The sequence below is a fragment of the Camponotus vicinus genome, unplaced genomic scaffold (genome assembly GCF_025532165.1).
Source record: "Camponotus vicinus isolate PSW18456_S1 unplaced genomic scaffold, iyCamVici1.0 SCAF_14, whole genome shotgun sequence".
Lineage (NCBI taxonomy): Eukaryota > Metazoa > Arthropoda > Insecta > Hymenoptera > Formicidae > Camponotus > Camponotus vicinus.
In genome coordinates, this window is record NW_028141950.1 from 11,067,976 (window position 1) to 11,081,285 (window position 13,310).

Here is a 13,310-nt window from a genome sequence, read left to right on the forward strand (position 1 = left end):
TTCGCGAGATCGTACGTATGGTGGCCAGGGCTTAACCTCATGATCGAAGAAGTGGTAAATAATTGTAAGGTTTGCCTAATCGAGCGAAAAAAACCCGCAAACACGCCGTTAACCACGTGGCCATGGCCAACTCGGGTGTGGAATCGCATTCACTGCGATTTTGCAGGTCCGTTTTTCGGAAACATGTTTTTAATCGTAATGGATGCCCACAGCAAATGGCCCGAGATTATTAATTTTAAGAATAACACTAAAGCGTACAGACTAATTGAAGAGTGTAAAATACTATTCACTCGACACGGACTTCCACTGCATTGTGTAACAGATGGAGGCCCGCAATTCAGAAGCGACGAGTTTGAAAGTTTTCTAAAAAGAAATGGGGTAAAACATAGTTTTTCATCCCGCTACAAACGGGGCAGCGAAGAACTTTGTACAAACGTTTAAGGATAAGGTAACAAAAATCGTTAAGGGGGGAGAGACGCTGGAAACAGCCATAAATTTATTTACGTTCGATTACCGCTGCATACCACACTGCACGACAGGTGCGAGCTCCGCGCAATTAATGTATAAGCGTAAACTTAGGACGCGGTTTGACTTACTCAAGCCGGATGTATCACAAACGGTAGAAACGCGACAGAGAGCGCAGATAGCAGCGAGACGAGGAAATCGAAAGGTGAGCGTAAACGCCGGCGACGATGTCATGATCGATAATTTTGGCGTGAGAAATGAAAAACGTGTGCAAGGCACAATCATAAAGCAAATGTCACCATCCACGTATGCAGTGAAAACCGATCAAGACATTGTACAAAAGCGACACATAGATCAGATCTCTAAACCGCCCTTACGCAGATCTCCTCGGTTAAACCCAAATTAAATAAAAAGGGGAAGAGTTGTGGTATCCGAGAGTGAGAGAGTTATCGGGTGGGGGTAACGCGAGTAGGAGCCCGCGCGTGTGAGTCGCGTAGAGCAGTCGTGTATTGAAGCGGAAACGTGTGAGAGTCGATAAGATACTGTTTCGGAGCACAATGCTCCTCGTTCACTATTACTGTAATCATATAATAAATAGCATTTAGTATCTGGTACATCAGCCTCTTTCATTATTGGCGTTTTCACCCTTTGAGACGCCACAGATAACATTTAACAATATAATTAATATATGAATAATATATGTACGTGCGTGCGTGCGTGTGTAGGGTGTTCAAAAAAATTTCTTTCTTAAGTACTTTTTGAGTTATAAGGTTTTGAATTTAACAATTTTTTTATGTAAAATGTAAAATATCTTGTAAAATATTCATTTTTCGATTATCTTACCTTAATACTGTTTTACACAGAATAATAAGACCAATCAATTACTGTAAAAAAATACATAGTTGTTTTTAAGAAAAAGTGCGCAACTGCATGTCGCAAATTATAGACTTTTAAAAACAATTATCTATTTTTTTTATACCAATTGATTGGTCTCATTATTCTATGCATAAAAGTTTAAGGTAAGATAATAAAAAATGAATATTTTACAAAATATTTTACATTTTATATCAAAAAATTATTAATTTCAAAACCTTATAACTCAAAAAGTACTTTAAAGAAAATACTTTTTTTAGTGTTTTGGAAAGCTCTCGAAATAAGCTAATAAGAATATGCAATAAAAAATGGAAGTTTCCGTTTAAGAAATTAAAGATGATCTTTACGTGACCTTGACGATGCTATTCAAGATCATATTGATATTGTTACGTAATGCATCACATGAGGCCCTGCAACTTCCGCCAGGCGCAAGATCTTTTCTTGCAGGCCCTGGCGGAGCGCGACTGCGGATTGGGGATCGTCGCCGAGCCGTACCCGGGCTCAACCAATCCACGCCATCCGCAATGGATGGTGTCCCGGTGCGGCTTGGCGGCAATCACTTGGAGGAAAGCGGCGGACTCCCCCCATGCACACGCATAGAGGCTGGGGAGGGATACGCCGTAGTCAGATGGGGGGTCCATCGTCGCCGTTGGCGTCTATCTGTCCCCTAGACTGGATTCCGCCCAGTTTGCGAGAAGGCTGGACGCGATCGGGGGATGCCTTAGAGGGCGTCTCCTCCTGACGTGTCCGGTCTTGGTTGCGGGGGACTTCAACGCGAAATCTTCACTATGGGGTTCTTTGCAACCGAATGCGAAGGGCGGAATCCTGGCGGACTGAGCGGCGGGACTCGGCCTGTGTCTGCTAAACACAGGTTCGAGGAGCACCTGTGTGCGGCCGCAGGGGAGGTCAATAGTTGACCTATCTTGGGCAAACCCCTCGGCCGCGCGCCTAATTAGATCCCGGAGGGTGGTGGTGGAGGCCGAAACTCTGTCGGATCATCGATATATAGAGATGGTCTCCGCCCCCACCCCCCGGGAGGTGCTCACCCGCTGCCGTGAGGCGCAGAGTAGAGTGCGACGATGGACCCTCAAAAAACTGGATAAGGAGGCTTTCACATCCTCGATCCTCGCTGCTGTGTGGGGAAGAGAGGCAGGGGGAGAGGGTGGACTGAGCCTGGGGGGGAGGCACAATGGATCCGGGGAGTAATGACTGACGCGTGTGACGCGTCAATGCCCCGGGTCCGCCCCTCCCCCCGCAGGACAGTCTACTGGTGGACGGAGGAGATTGCCGACTTGAGGCGCTCCTCCGTCCAAGCAAGAAGAACCTTCGACAGGGCCTTACAGGCCAGAAACTCCCCGCACAGGGATGCGAGGATTGAGGATGCGGCCAATAATTATTCGGCCGCGCGAAACGCCCTGAAGAGGGCAATCATAAAGGAAAAGGCCAGGGCCTGGAATGAGTTGATACTCGCCCTGGAACAGGACCCGTGGGGCCGCCCCTATAGGATTGTTTTGAACAAGCTAAAAGGAGAGGCGACCCCGATCACGGAAACCCTGGATTCCCGATCGAATCGTGGCGACCCTCCTTCCGGCGGAAGGGGGCACCGACCCCATACCCGCTCCGGATTCCGGTCCGGAGTGGGAGAACGAACTGGAGGTCACCCAGGGCGAGTTACGTGACGCCATCAGGAAAATCAAATCCAGGAAGGCTCCTGGACCTGATGATGTCCATGGTAGGGTCTGGGCCCTGGCCTTTAAAGAAATAGCCGGGTACATGGGGCACCTGTTTACCGGGTGCCTCAGAGAGAGCTGCTTCCCCCCGGAATGGAAGAGGGCCAAATTGGTCCTCATCCCGAAGGGGGGCAAGCCGGAGGACTTATCCTCCTCGTACCGTCCCATCTGCCTGCTGGATGAGACGGGCAAAATCCTGGAAAGGATAATCGCCGACCGCCTCATCCGGCGGCTGTCCCGGATTGGTCCCGATTTGAGTGAGGAGCAATACGGCTTCCGCGGCGGGCGATCCACCATTGACGCCATACTGCGTGTCAGGTCCGCCGCGGAGGCCAAGATTGAGGACGGCGGGATGTTGTTGGCGGTATCATTAGACATAGCGAACGCCTTCAACACCCTGCCGTGGCGGTGGATAATGGGGACGTTGGAGTATCATAACGTCCCCCATTATCTTACCGCAATAATTCAGGACTATTTCCGGGGCAGGGTCCTAGAGTATACGGACCGCAATGGGGCGCTGCGAGAGAGGAACGTGGGGTGCGGGGTTCCATAGGGCTCAGTCTTGGGCCCACTGCTGTGGAACCTCGCATATGATCATGTCCTCTGGTCTGCCTTTCCCCCTGGCAGCACGGTCGTCTGCTATGCAGACGATACGATCGTGCTAGCCGGGGGACAAACCTGGGGGGAAGCAGCCTCTAGGGCTAATTTGGCCCTCGAGTGTGTGGTGCGCTCCATAAGAGCCCTGGGGTTGGAGGTGGCGGCCCAGAAAACCGAGGCGGTTTTCTTTCATAACGGATCGCACGGGCTGCCACCCCCAACTCTCATCCGTGTAGGTGAGGCTCGAGTTCGGGTGGGAGACTGTATCAAATACTTGGGTCTCCACCTGGACTCGACCTGGTCCTTCGGCGAGCACTTCCGCCGTCTGGCCCCGAGGGTAGAGGGAGTGGCCATGGCCTTAAGCCGGCTGCTCCCGAATCTCGGGGGACCGGGCGGAAGGGTTCGCCGAGTGTATGCCGCGGTAGTTATTTCGGTAGCCCTATATGGAGCCCCAGTATGGGTCGAAGACGTATCGGCCGCCCGTCGATTAAAGGATATGCTCCGAAGGATGCAGGGACGGGTGGCCATACGAGTGGCTAGGGGCTACCGAACGGTGAGCCACGCGGCGGCAACGGTCTTGTCCGGCATGCCACCTCTGGATCTCGCGGCCCAAATGTACAGATCAATGTACGTACGGATCCGCGAACTCCGAAACAGGGGGGTGCTGATCACCGGCAAGATCCGTGCCATGGCAAAGGACCAGGCTCGACGGTCCATGATCCTCAAGTGGGAAAAGTCACTTGAGAATCCCAACATAGCGGGAAGGCGGACCGTCGAGGCCATAAGACCCTGTCTATCGCAGTGGATAGACGGGGTCAAACGAGAGGGAATCACCTACAGGATGACACAGGTGCTCTCCGGACACGGCTGTTTCGGGGAGTTCCTGTGCAGGATCGGCAAGGAGCGCATCGCGGAGTGCCACCACTGCGACCATCCGCACGACTCGGCGCAGCACACGCTGGAAGCCTGTCCAGCGTGGGCGGCCGAGCGTGCGGAACTAATGGTTGCAGTGGGGGCGGACCTCTCCCTCCCGGCCATCATCAGAGCTATGGTCGGGAGGGCAGAGGCGTGGAAAGCTGTGTCCTCCTTCTGCGGCAGAGTGATGCTGCGGAAGGAGGACACGGAGAGGGTGAGGCGCGGCGAAAGACGGCGCCGTGCCAATCCTCTTCTGCCGAGAGACGGGGGCATGCCTCCGCCGGCCGGGCCACCCCCGAAAAGGCGGAGGCATTATAGCCCCCGTCGTCCGCTCCCACGCACTAACGGGAGGGGATGACCTCGACAGGGGGCGGGGAGTCGGTAACCTGACCTCCCCTCCCCCGGCCGAGGAGAGATGAGGGGTGCTGCCTCGGGGAGCGAAAGCTTTCGCTCCCCGAGGCAGCACCCCACGGCAGACGATGTGAAGCCCTCCTGGGGCATGACCGAATCCTAATCCCATAGGGAAAAGGAGGGAGCCCGCCCCTGGAGGGACACGGAGAAAGAGCCCTGGGGTGCTGCCCAAATCCCAACCCCTCTGGGAAAAGGAGGGTGGCCCACCCCGGGGCTCGAGCGGGAGACTCGGGCCCCGACCCCGCCCCCCGGAAACACCGAGGAGGGCGTGGCGTGGAGGCGGTGCCCCTCCGCGCCACAACTAGAGCAGATACCGCCGCGCAAGTGGCGATGTGAGCGGGCCCCTACCCGGCATATTATTATGTTGGAAGGGGTCCGTCCACGAGGTTAGGTCGAGTGGGTGGGGGGAGGATGTCCGGTAGACATCGCTAAGCGCACCCGATCCTCCCCCAAACACCCGAGTTGGCACCCGGTGGGGTTTTAGTGGGTAAACCGGTCCTTCAGACCGGGAGTCCCACATAACCCGCCCTCCCTCCCCGGGGTAGGGCGGGTATCGGTACAGGATTTCCCCACCGATATAAAAAAAAAGAAAAAAAAGGCCCTGCAACTTTCGTTTAAATCATTTTTTTCTATCTTGCATATTTGCAGAGTTATTCAGAAGTTCCGGTCATTTTGAATACCCTCATATAGATATACACATTATTCATTTATTAATTATGTGATGCAAATTTTGTCATACGGAATGACTGCTCATGTGCAAAGACCAGACGAATTGGATATTATAGTCATTTTACAGCTGTTGAGTGATTGTCAAAAGTAAAGAATAATTTTTGGATTAATTTAAAAGTGTGTTAAAGCTGAAGTTGTGTTTCATCAAAATATCTTTTTATCTAAAAATGGCATGTAAGAATTTTCAGCGTGTATTTTCTCGCCTCCGACATCACAATTCAACATGGTCGCAGCGAGTACCAAAGAACCTTAAAAAATTAAATAATATAAATAATAAAAATTAATAAATATAAGACTCGAAATATAAAATTAAACAAAACAGTTATAATGGCAATACGAGTCGAGTGTCGATGTTATAACACATTTATTTATAATACAATCAAATAAATATTGATATTAAAGCATACAAAGAGAGGATAGCGAACGTTTCGACCCTATTTTTGGGTCATCTTCAGCGCGAAAGTATATAATAAAAGATAATGTAATGAAAAAAGTATATAATAACAAAGTGTTTTATATCGGAGTCTGTTACAAAGGGTGCTGTCTAAAGCGATAATAAATGTCTCGGTATCTCATTATCTTGACGATGCCTACGTAAAAACAAAGGACAAAAGTAAAATAAGTTACATAAATAATGTAACTAATATGAACAAAGAAAGAAGAAAGTACTAAATTAAACATGAAATTACGAGATTGAAATGTCAATTTATTAAAAATGATCTAAATATAAACTGAACATAAAGTCAAAGAAATAAAATAAATAAGTTATAAATAAGTTAAATAAATAATATAACTAATATGAACATAGAAAGAAAAAAGTACTAAGAATTAAACATGAAAATTACGAGATTGAAATTATTTTAATGTCAATTTATTAAAAATGATCTGAATAAACTGAACATATAGTCAAAGAAATAAAAATTAAAAGGTTAAAAAGATAAGAAGTTAAAACTACGGAAATAAGACTTACTTCCAGGCATCGAAGATAATGACGCGCCGAGGAGACGAATAGAGACAACTTAACATCTCCGAAGACAAAGATCGACTCGTCTTTAACGGATAAATGTGACTTATATATAAACGGTAAAGAGAGTCAAGTAATGTATAAATGTACACATACGCAAAGTCGCAGACCTATTTGTTATGATAGAAACTATGTTAAATTTTTGGCAAGTTGTTGACAATATTTAAATAAATTTCCGGTAAACGGTCAGTATCCGTTTGCAAATTGAGACCATTTTTTTGCCTTTTGATATATAGCATTTCGGAGATCAATCTTTTACTCAAATATGGTTCCCGATCCAAAACCTGAACGCCATCCCAATCAAAAGTATGATTAAAACCAACCCTGTGATTCGTGATGACTGATTGAGAATTAGTGTTATGTCTAATGTGACTGCGATGTTCGTTGATTCTGGTATGCAGTTGTCTGCAAGTTTGTCCAACGTAGGACGCATCGCAATCCATGCAGTTCAATTTGTATATGACGTTCAAAGAATTGGAGGTAGGAAGAGGATCCTTATGAGCCCTGATGAAGTTTTTCATTTTATTTGATACTGTAATATGAGAGTCGAACATCCAAATCCTTAACGATATGTTTAAAACGCCCGGAGATTGAAGGAACGTATGGTATCGTGAAATAAGTAATGTGATAATTTGTGTTTATGACCTGGGTATTGAACAATGACATGCTAACAATGGAGTTCATCAAGAGTTTTGAAAATAACATAAGAAAGCTTCCTGCGGTCAGTCAATCAGCTATTTGGAATCGATCGTTGAACACTATCAACAATTTACCTTCTTACTCAGTTAACAGAGATGAACTTGATGAGACTCTGAATAGACTTACATTAGCTACGAAAAAGTTTCTTAACAGCAACAAAAACCTAATTTTGACTCGTGCAGACAAAGGTAATGTCACAGTTGCTTTAGACAAAGACAAATATGTTAGAGAAGTCGAAAATCTTTTGATGGACACTGACACGTACATGGTGGTTGGAAGAAGCCCTGTCAAGAAGTTAACAAATAGTTTTCGTGAAATTTTAACGAGATGGAGGAAGTCGAATTTCATCTCAGCTTCCACTTACAAGTCACTTTATTACAGTGATGGTATTTTACCGAGAGCTTACGGTTTACCCAAAATCCACAAACCGAACTGTCCATTTAGAGTAATTGTTTCATCCATAAACAGTCCTTTGTATTTTTTTAGCCACATATTTACATAAGATCATGATTAAGAGTTTTTCGGTTTCTCACAGTCATGTCTTCAACAGTTGTGATGTGGTTAAAAAACTGTCTAATACATATCTCGACAACAATTTCAGATTAGTTTCGCTGGATGTAATTTCTCTTTTTACCAACGTGCTAACAGATCTGATTATTGACAGCGTTTCTTCCAGATGGAGTAATATCTCGCCAAATTGTGACATACCATGCAATGAATTCCTTTTAGCAGTTAAGTTTGTATTGGATTCATCCTTTTTCACCTTTAACGACATCACTTACAAGCAATCCTTTGGCACGCCGATGGGCTCCCCCTTGTCTCCTATTGTAGCTGACATAGTGTTGCAGGATTTGGAAAACAAAGCACTTCTTTTCTTAAAATTTACTCTCCCCTTTTATTTAAGGTATGTTGATGATGTTCTGTTAGCCATTCCTCCTTCTTTTTTTAAAGATACTCTTGACACTTTCAATTCTTTCCATCCTCCTCGTCTACAATTCACAATGGAAATTGCTGTAGACAATAAAATTAACTTTTTAGATGTGAAAATTATTATAATGAAATAAAGGTCCGTTAGATAAAATCAATAAAAAATTAGTTAAAAGGCTGTTATTCGACATTGAAAAGGATCCGAATTGGATTGAAACGCGGCGTTTGTCATGTTCAAATTAAATAAACATTTTCATATGGTTATTGTATTGTAATAACCGTTTTATTTTTGCATATATTCCACCATTGCGTTGGTCCTTGTAGCCTTTTAACTAATTTTTTATTGATTTTTAGATGTGACTTTAATTTCCGACAATAATTTTATAATTTTTGACTTGTACCGTAAAGATACCTTTTCCGGTAGATACCTACACTTCTTATCTCAACATCCTCTCTGCCAAAAAAGAGGCACAGTAATTGGTTTAATAGACAAGGTTTTCCGCTTGTCTCACCCTGTTTTCCATTATAAGAATATTAAATTGGCTATCAACATCCTTTTAAGCAATGGATACCCTTTAAATTTTATTTTCCACACATGTGTTGACCGCCTTAAGAAACACCTTTTCATATCAAATTCCTTAGTGAATAATACCCAGGTCATAAACACAAATGATCACATTACTTATTTCACGATACCATACGTTCCTTCAATCTCCGGGCGTTTTAAACATATCGTTAAGGATTTGGATGTTCGACTCTCATATTACAGTATCAATAAAATGAAAAACTTCATCAGGGCTCATAAGGATCCTCTTCCTACCTCCAATTCTTTGAACGTCATATACAAATTGAACTGCATGGATTGCGATGCGTCCTACGTTGGACAAACTTGCAGACAACTGCATACCAGAATCAACGAACATCGCAGTCACATTAGACATAACACTAATTCTCAATCAGTCATCACGAATCACAGGGTTGGTTTTAATCATACTTTTGATTGGGATGGCGTTCAGGTTTTGGATCGGGAACCATATTTGAGTAAAAGATTGATCTCCGAAATGCTATATATCAAAAGGCAAAAAAATGGTCTCAATTTGCAAACGGATACTGAACGTTTACCGGAAATTTATTTAAATATTGTCAACAACTTGCCAAAAATTTAACATAGTTTCTATCATAACAAATAGGTCTGCGACTTTGCGTATGTGTACATTTATACATTACTTGACTCTCTTTACCGTTTATATATAAGTCACATTTATCCGTTAAAGACGAGTCGATCTTTGTCTTCGGAGATGTTAAGTTGTCTCTATTCGTCTCCTCGGCGCGTCATTATCTTCGATGCCTGGAAGTAAGTCTTATTTCCGTAGTTTTAACTTCTTATCTTTTTAACCTTTTAATTTTTATTTCTTTGACTATATGTTCAGTTTATTCAGATCATTTTTAATAAATTGACATTAAAATAATTTCAATCTCGTAATTTTCATGTTTAATTCTTAGTACTTTTTTCTTTCTATGTTCATATTAGTTATATTATTTATTTAACTTATTTATAACTTATTTATTTTATTTCTTTGACTTTATGTTCAGTTTATATTTAGATCATTTTTAATAAATTGACATTTCAATCTCGTAATTTCATGTTTAATTTAGTACTTTCTTCTTTCTTTGTTCATATTAGTTACATTATTTATGTAACTTATTTTACTTTTGTCCTTTGTTTTTACGTAGGCATCGTCAAGATAATGAGATACCGAGACATTTATTATCGCTTTAGACAACACCCTTTGTAACAGACTCCGATATAAAACACTTTGTTATTATATATTTTTTTCATTATATTATCTTTTATTATATACTTTCGCGCTGAAGATGACCCAAAAATAGGGTCGAAACGTTCGCTATCCTCTCTTTGTATGCTTTAATATCAATATTTATTTGATTGTATTATAAATAAATGTGTTATAACATCGACACTCGACTCGTATTGCCATTATAACTGTTTTGTTTAATATAAATAATATTTAATAATATATTTTATAATTTTGAAAAAATGTCACCTAATATTATATTCCTTTTTTTCTTCTTCAGTCTTTTTCTCTCTTTCTCCCTCTCTTTTATTTATTCTCTTTTTCTTATTTAATTTCAAATACAACTTTCTCCTTTTTTCCTCTTCCTTTTCCTTTATCCTCTCTCTCTCTCTCTCTCTCTCTCTCTCACCGCAAATAAAACCGAAGATAAAGTTTGTCAATATTAGTGAAGAGGAAATAAAATTGAATGATGATAATTTAATAGATACAATTAAAAAGCAAAATAAAATGGCGGCGAATGAAGGATTTTAAATGGGAATTGTGAAGAGAATAATTAAAGAGAAGAAAAATGATGATAGTAAATCCCGAAAAAAAGGAAAGGAAGAAGGTTCTATAATAATTGAAACAGATAAAAAAACATATGAATTAATATTGAGTAAAGGAAAACTAAGTGTAGGATGGAATAAGTGCCCTGTGTTTAATCATATTAGTGTTAAAAATGTTTTAAATGCTGGGGTTATTTTCATATTGCGAAAAATTGTACTCGAGATGAAACATGCCACAAATGTGCCGGGAAACATAAAGCATTTGAATGCAGGGAAACCAAGAAGAGATGCGTAAACTGTATGTTTAAAATTCAAGCATACAACTTGGAGATAAGTGATGAGCACGATGCGCTTGATCCGCAATGTCCAACATTCAGGAGGGCGATACAGGAAGAGAAGAGGAGAGCCGGCTGGGAGGATACGAAATAGCAATCACAGAAGAAGGAAGAATTAATATTATGTACAAATGCGCAAAGTCTGTTAGCGCATAAAGATGAGATACAGCATCAGATTATGAAAAGATTGAATCTTGCAATTGTAGCATTATCTGAAACGAGGTTGACTGCTGAAATTGAAGATAGTGAGGTGAATGTTCCAGGTTATAGTATAATTAGATGCGATGCAGAAAATAGAAATACAGGAGGAGCAATTTTATATGTAAGATACGATGTTAAGTATGAAATATTACTGACGAAAAAAATAATTTCGAATTGCTGGTGTGTTGCAATAGAAATAAAAGAAAAAATGTGTAAAGGTATGATAATGGTGTATCACTCACCGAGTGCATCACACGCTGATTTTGTTAGATTTTTAGAGGATACAGTACAGGAACTAACAACAAAGGGAGATTGTATGGTATTAGGAGATTTTAATGTAGACTTTATATAGACTCGTTCTATACAAAGAAATTCCAAAGAATTTCCAGAGAAAGATAGGGATGTATGTGGGAGGAGGTCGGACGAGTTTTTACGCCCATTTGATCAACGAGCGACAGAATCCATCCGTGGCAACGGCATTGACGCATATCCTGTGGAGAGAGCATTCACACATTTTTCAGCCTAACGAATAATTGCTAGAAAACAATATTCGCAGACTAGAAAAATATGTGAGGCGCAAGTGGCTGGATCGGGAATCGAACCCGAGTCTTTCGCTTTCCGGGCAACTGATCTAAACCACTGAGCTATCCAGACTTCACACCTAATGCTGCTTTTTAACACAGTGATATGCGACTCCAGAGCGATGTTGGTATCTCACTCGATGGATGCAATGCCGATTGCCACGGAGGATCCCTGAAAGGTCGCTCGCTGACCAAATAAGTGCCGGTGGAGATATTCGCGTGCATGCTGGCTTCCGACTGGCCTTCCGTATGAAACGGCACCGACGAGCACAACGCCGTAGAGTGACCACATCCCCCAAGATCCCTCTAGTATATACTAAAATCCTCACTGTACCAAATAGCAGTGGCGGATGGACCCTAAGATAGGGCCAGGGCAGGCCTCCAGAGAAAGATAGGGATGTATGTGGGAGGAGGTCGGACGAGCAAAACCTAATGAATCTAGGTATGAAACAGTATGTTAATAAACCGACAAGAGTCACAAAGGATAGTCAAACAATTATTGATCTACTTTTTGCTAATAATAAAGTGCAATTACAGGTAATTCATGAACCTACAATAACAGATCATGCGTGGCTAAAAATCGTTTTATATTTAAGTAAAATTAAAAGTAAGTATAGAGAATTTAATGCCAGAGACTATAGTAAATTTAGTATAGATGAATTTAGTAGTCTAGTGGAAAAACAGAATGGGGGAAGGTCAAGATTTGGAAGTAAATAGGAGAGTGAAAATATTTGTTGATAGCATAGTAGAGGCACTGGACATTATAGCACCTAAGAAAAAGTTTAGAATTTCAAAAGTTTGGGAAGGGAAACAATGGTTTTCAGATGATATAAAGAAGCAGCAAATAAAAGGGATGAAGCGTATAATAAGGCAGTGTACGAATATGGAACAGAATTGGTTGCAGTTTAAAACTGAAAGAAATGCGGTAGTTAAATTAATCAGGGAAAAGAAGAAGGAATACTATGAAGATATGATAGTAATAAAGAAAACCCTACGAAAATGTGGAAAACTTTGAAAGAATTAATTAGAGGTGAATCAAGGGATACAAAAGATATAGATAATATAGATTTTGAGATAATAGACGACATTAACGGATGTAATATAGCTGATAAATTCAACATATATTACGTACAAAGTATTAGTCACATAGTGAAATCTATAAATATTGATAAGTCTAGAGATACGGGTAGAAGAATTATTTATATTATTGAAAATACAGGAATTATAGAAAACTTTGAGATGATTAATGTAGAGGATTTAGAGGAAATTGTTATGAGATTACCAAAAAAGAAAGGGACTGAAGAAGGAATAACTAGCGATGTATTAAAGTCAACGTTTAATGTAATAAAAGAAGAGTTTGTTGAAGTAATAAATAATTCTTTGAGGGAAGGTTGTTGTCCAGAGAATTGGAAAACATCAACGATAATACCGATTCCAAAAATAGAAAAAGCTAAAAAAGCAAGT